Source organism: Canis lupus, unplaced genomic scaffold (assembly GCF_011100685.1).
Source record: "Canis lupus familiaris isolate Mischka breed German Shepherd unplaced genomic scaffold, alternate assembly UU_Cfam_GSD_1.0 chrUn_S2020H2219, whole genome shotgun sequence".
Lineage (NCBI taxonomy): Eukaryota > Metazoa > Chordata > Mammalia > Carnivora > Canidae > Canis > Canis lupus.
The window spans coordinates 23975-30445 of record NW_023330895.1 but is presented as its reverse complement, the minus strand read 5'-3'; positions in this window follow the sequence as shown (position 1 = coordinate 30445).

The following is a 6471-nucleotide window of genomic DNA, read 5'->3' as shown; positions in this document are numbered from 1 at the left end:
CATAAATAAATAAATAATAAATAAATAAATAAATAAATAAATAAAGCCACAGGATGATGGGGGAACACGGGGCTAGCTGAGGACCAGGCACCAGCCAGGGCAGCACATGCACAAGTCCCTGAAACAGGCAGAGGGACCTTCCTCTATGGACTCAACTGCCTCGAGGCAATCTTAGCCCAACCCCCAGGAGCCTGTAAGTCTACTTTAACATATAAAAATTCCTTTAGAAATTTCCTTTATCTCTAAACCCCCAAGATACCTGCTGGCAATCATCCCCCAGCACACGGCCCAGGATACACATCTGAAGAGTCTCATTACTCAGGGTTTATTAGACGGTAATAAGTGACTTTTTCCCAACAATAGCTAGGCCCCTCAAGGTTCTGGAAACCTTGCTTCCAAAATTCCCCAGACCCCTCCCAACTCCCAGGTATCCAATCAGCTACCCTCAGAGGCCCGGGGCAGTAGCTCTTGGTGCCCACGGGTCCTAATCCTGCGCTTTACTAAAACCACCATTTTGCACCAAAGACGGCTCAAGAATTCTTTCTTGGTGGTTGGCTCCGGACCTCACTTATATTCCAACACTTCATCAAGGAGTGGGTGGCTAGGAAATGAGTTCTTAAAGAAAAAAAAGGGGGGTGGGCAGCCCAGGTGGCTCAGTGGTTTAGCACCTGCCTTCAGCCCAGGGCCTGATGCTAGAGACCTGGGATCGAGTCCCACCTTGGGCCCCCTGCATGGGGCCTGCTTCTCCCTCTGCCTGTGTCTCTCCCTCTCTGTGTTTCTATGAATTAATTAATTAATTAATTAATTAATCTTTAAAAAAATTTAAAAATTAAAAAAAAAAAGAGAAAGAAAAGTGCCAGATGAACAAACTGTTTGAGTTGGGGAGGCTTTGGAGATAGGAGTCTCTGGGGGGGACAATAGAAGTGCAGGGTGCACAGGCTATCGCAGGGCCAGGAGCCCGAGGGTTTCCGCAGCCCCCCCACCGGTGACCGGTGACCTGGAGCCCGCGGTTTCTTCCTGCCGGTTCGCATCCTCACCCCGGAGAATCAGGCTTAGGGCGCCGGTCCCTAGCCGCCAGCCTAGGCCCTAAACCACTGGCTTTTAGCTAGATCTGTTCAATAGCGACAGCTAGTGGTCACCCTTAAAAGCAGGGTGCTTGTGAGCCTCCGAGGGAAAGAAAGGTCAATGTGAAGTGGGGAGACCAAGGCAGATTCTAGGCGGTCACTGCAAACGAGCATGTTTGCAGAGCCAAAAGGTATAAAGAAAACCCAACTTCTTAAAATGATGTCCGAGGGCCTTGGTTACCTCCATCGCCACGTCTCAGACCACCTGTCCTGCCTTTGACTCCCCAAGGACCAGGAATGGCCGGTCCTCTGAAGGCAGCCTTTTATTCCCACCAGGGCTTTGCCCATGCTATCTCCTCTGCCCAGACTGCTCTTCACTCTCCCTATTGTCTGCTTAGCTCCTACCTGTCCTTCAAGACTCAGCTCTGCCCTGACCTCCTCAGGGACAAGTGTCTTCCTTCCACCCAGGCCTATCCACAGTGCTGGGATGGGTGCTCTCCCACCGCCCACCCATGCCTCTATAATTTTCTGTATCTGTCAATCACTTTAGCTCACTATGCTTTAAATCTACCTTTAAAATGGTCTTTGTAACTACTTGAAGGTATTTATTTTCTTTTTACTCATTGTTGCATCCCTGATACTGAACACAGATCTTGGTATGAATAAGGTATGTGATTAATGTTTGAGAAATAAAGGACTCCTAGGCCCTAATACTGGGAAAGGCTTAACAGGTGGACAAAACAACTTTTCATTTTGAGGAAGAGGTGTAGCTGGATCTAAAAGTCATTTCATCAGATTCCTGCCCATTATTCTTTTCCCCGCACCACCCTGTCTTTGCCTACAAGCAATAGCACCTTAGTCGTTGGGAGAGTCCCTCACCTCTCAGCGGTTCTCAGAACCTTGCCATCTCCAGCAGTGACCCACATCCTAGCTCTGTTCCTTCCTGCCCACTTCCTGCAGAACTTCCTCATCAGAACTAAACTGCTTCCTCTTGAAACTGCTCCAGCATACCCACTCCTGGATTTTATCCTACAGGAAGTATTTCAAAAGACAAAAAAACAAAAACAAAACAAAACAAAAACACACACACATAATTGCCTGCCTGAAGATGCTCATTTGCAGTATTATTTGTAAAAGTTAAAAATTAGAAATGACAGGGGTGCCTGGGTGGCTCAGTCAGTTGGGCATCCGCCTTTGGCTCCAGTCTTGGTCCCAAGATCCTGGATCAAGTCCCTTGTCGGGCTCCCTACTCAGCAAGGAGTCTGCTTCTCCCTCTCCCTCTGCCTGCCACTCCCCCTGCTTGTGCTCCACTTCTCTCTGTGTGTCAAATAAATAAGTAAATAAAATCTGTTTAAAAAATTAGAAATGAGGGACACCTGGGTGGCTCAGCAGGTGAGCATCTTCCTTCAGCTCAGGGCATGATCCTGGAGTCCTGGGATTGAGTCCCACATCAGACTCTCTGCATGGAGCTTGCTTCTCCCTCTGCCTATGTCTCTGCTTCTCTGTGTGTGTGTCACTCATGAATAAATAAAATTTAAAAAAATTAGAAATGACTAAAATCTCCATATAAATAAAAATAAATCTCTCTATATAATCTCCATATGAATCAACTGATTAACTACATCATGCAGAATCTAAGAATAAACTCCCTACAATGGGGGACAATTTGTTTTTTACTCCACTTTATTAACAAACATAGGACTTACTATGTTCAGGCACTATTCTATTGCATGAATATAAACTCATTGAATCCTCAAGACAGCCCTATGAGGTAGGTGCTATTGTGTTCCCATTTATTGCAGAACACATTTTCTTTGGTCTGATATAAAATAAAATGGTCTACAAGACATTTATTTGAAGGACCGCTGTGAAGCACATCAAGTGTTTTTCTTCCATATGCAATTGTGTGATATATATATATATATATATATATATATATTTGTAAAAGAACATCGTCAGTTGACTTGAGTTGGGTGAGTTTAAAAAACTTACATATTTGGGATACCTGTGTGATTCAGCGTTTGAGCCTCTGCCTTCCGCTCAAGGTGTGATCCTGGGATCAGGCTCATCCCGCATCAGGCTCCCTGCGGGGAGCCTGCTTCTCCTTCTGCCTGTGTCTCTGCCTCTCCCTCTCCCTCTCCCTCTCTCTCTCTCTCTCTCATTCTGTGTCTCTCATGGATAAATAAATCTTTTTTAAAAAAACTTACATATTTTAACTTTTCCCATCATTCCATGGATGGAGAAGTTCCTTATGTTTATTAATTTTTCAAAGTGATTATTTTAAATGTTTTTTTTAGTCTCTGGATATACTTATGAAATGGTATCAGATAAAACACACTGTTGCAGCCGAACTACTTCATTTCCATACAACTGCAGGTCTGAGCGAGAGTCTGTTTAGTCATAACCACTGATAAGTCACAAGGGCAGATGCTCCAAATTGCAGATGTTACTATGACAGTAGTGACAGCTAGTTTATTGAGCGCATCCTAAATGTTATACTAAATTAATCACATCAAGTAGGTATGATCATTATTGCCATCTTACAGAGGAGGAACCAGAGATGCAAAGAGGTTAATTTACTAAGCCGAAACAGGAAGCAAATGGTAAACCCAGGCTACCAATCCAGGCAGCCCTACTTCTGAGAGGTCCTGCTGATCTTCCGCCCCAGGCTGCTACTCAGGCAGTATGCTTCCCACTGAGCAACGGGCCCTAAAAAGCAGGTGCCAGATGTGATATACAAAGTAATCTTGTTATAAGGTCGAAAGTTATCACAGCTCTAAATTAATGATTGCAATTACAGAAAGTTATGATAACTCAGGCTCATTTTTCTATGGCTATTAAATTGTATTTACCAGGGGTTAATAATTATCCTAAGCAATGTCAGCCTGACATGGCTATTGTTCAATAATAAGGAAATTATTAAACAGATTGTGGTACTTTAACATTATGGAATATATGATGACACTAAAAGGTAAAAATGCCAAAAAAAAAAATGCCAAAAAAGAACTAAAACTCTGAAAAAAAAAAGATAGTATCAAGTGGAAAAACAAACGCATAATTATAGGTTCACTACACTTAAAATACGTTTTTTAAAAAGGTGTATATATAGACAAAAACTAGGAGGGAATGTGAAAAAGATGAAATTTGCGTTTGGGAGTAAGATTAAGATGTTTGTTTTCTACTTTGAGAGTAATTTAAAAAAAAAAAACTATAAAACGGGCACCTGCGTGGCTCAGTCAGTTAAGCATCCTTGACTCTTGATCTCAGCTCAAGTCTTGATCTCAGGAGTTCAAGCTCCATGTCAGGCTCCCTGCTGAGTGTGGAACCTACTTTATAAATAAATAAATAAATAAATAAATAAATAAATAAATAAATAAATAAATAAATAAATAAAGTTATTCTAATGGTATCATATTAGAATTTTTACAAACTGAAAAAAAGAAAATCTGAATGTTTTTTGACCCATCTTTCTATCAATTTGCCTTATCAGTCTTCAGAGAGTGCTCCTAAAATGCTCTCTGCACAGCAGGCTGACAGCAATCTGTCAGTGCTTTGGTGAGATCAGTTTTGGTTCAATATTACTACATCAATTTAAATATTCTCTGTTATGAACAACAGATTGTTCTGAATATAAAATAGATCAGAAAGGAAGGGTGTCTGGCTGGCTCAGTCGGCAGAGTGCGTGACGCTTGACCTCAGGGTCATGAGTTTGAGCCCCATGCTGAGTGTAGAGTTTATGTAAAAAAAAATTTTTTTAAAGGTAAGTAAGGTAAGTATAGAAATATGAAAAACATATAGAAAAGGCTCTGGAAGATATTTCAGTGTGGAATGTGAGGACATCTATGAAATAACTTGGGACAGTTTAACCAAGGCTGTGGTAAGGAATGACAGTTTAAACCAGGAAGGAAAATTGCCAGTTTCAGAAAGAAGATAACACTATTAAATGAGCTAATTTTACTAGGGAGCAAATATCTCCAGAATTAGAGTGTTAGTGAATACAGTTAGTGTTGTTTAGGCTCTCAGAATTCTTGGCTGAAGACAAAAGCAATCATTTTACCTTTCACTAGATCATTGGTGTGGTATCCCATTGAGTATGTTGCCCTAAAAGGGATTTTGATCTTCATACACGTTTCTTTCTGATTCTTTTTAAAAGATTTTATTTATTTGAAAGAGAGAGAGACAGAGCACATGAGAGAGAGCACATAACCAGGGTAGAGGAGGCAGAGGGAGAGGGAGAAGCAGACTCCCTACTCAGCAGGGAGCCTGATGTGGGGCTTGATTCCAGGACCCTGAGATCAGGACCCAAACTGAAGGCAGCTGCTTAACTCACTGAGCCATCCAGGCCCCTTCTTTCTGATTTTTTTTTTAAGTTTTCATTTATTTATTCATGAGAGAGGCATAGGCAGAGGGAGAAGAAGGCTCCCTGCAGGGAGCCCCATGCGGGACTCGATCCCAGGACCCCAGGATCAGGCGTTGAGCTGAAGGCAGACACTCAACCGCTGAGTCACCGAGGCGTCCCCTTTCTGATTTTTAATGGAGTCCAAAAAGTTGGTCGATAGGAATTCCTGTTATGATCTCTATACTCCAGTGTCCTAAGCTACCAGAACCTTCTCTCTCTTCTGTGCCAATAAAAATTTCTTATTCTGCTCTGTTGGACTCCCCAGCGTCTCTATCCTCTGCTGATTCTCGCCTCCGTATGTCAGGCTCCAGGATCTTGAGCTCTTGTCTCTCATCCTGAAGGAATGTTGTTTGCCTTCGGCTCTAATGCCTGAGAATCCATCCTCTGTGCTTTTCCCTTGCCTACTCCTTGTCTTCTTCCTCCTCAAAGAACGGGGGAAGGAGTAGGCACTGGAGAAGATTGTGACATACTTCCCACAGGTCAATAAATACACGTTATCACAACTGTTTAAAAGTCCCGTCATAGCCTTCACATGTGCCAAGACGTAGGATTCACAGAAGCTGTATTGAGTGGACCATACAGACCAAGCTGATTGCACATGGTTACAAAGCTATTTAGTTAACTTGTCCTAATGCAATTTCCCCTCCACCTTCTTATGCATTTCCTGACAGTATCATTTGTAATAGCTTCTTTTTAATGCACAGAGATCGGTTCTTTCTAGTTTTTACCCAAATTTCTTGTCAATTGGAAATTCTTTTTATGAGATTCTGCTGCTATGGCTCCTTTCATTCCCTTGCCACCCATCCACCACCTTTTCACACCCCCTACCCCGCACTACTTCAGAAAGGAGCAAAGTCAGAGCTGGCCTCATTCCAGAATTCTGAAAAAGACACCGGGTACTTCAGAAGAGCAGAAACTCCTTACAACTCTTTGGGATTGGGAAGAGGTAACCAGAGGAAAGAGAAAATCTTTACAGAGACAGCTACCTGATATACATGAAAACCTATG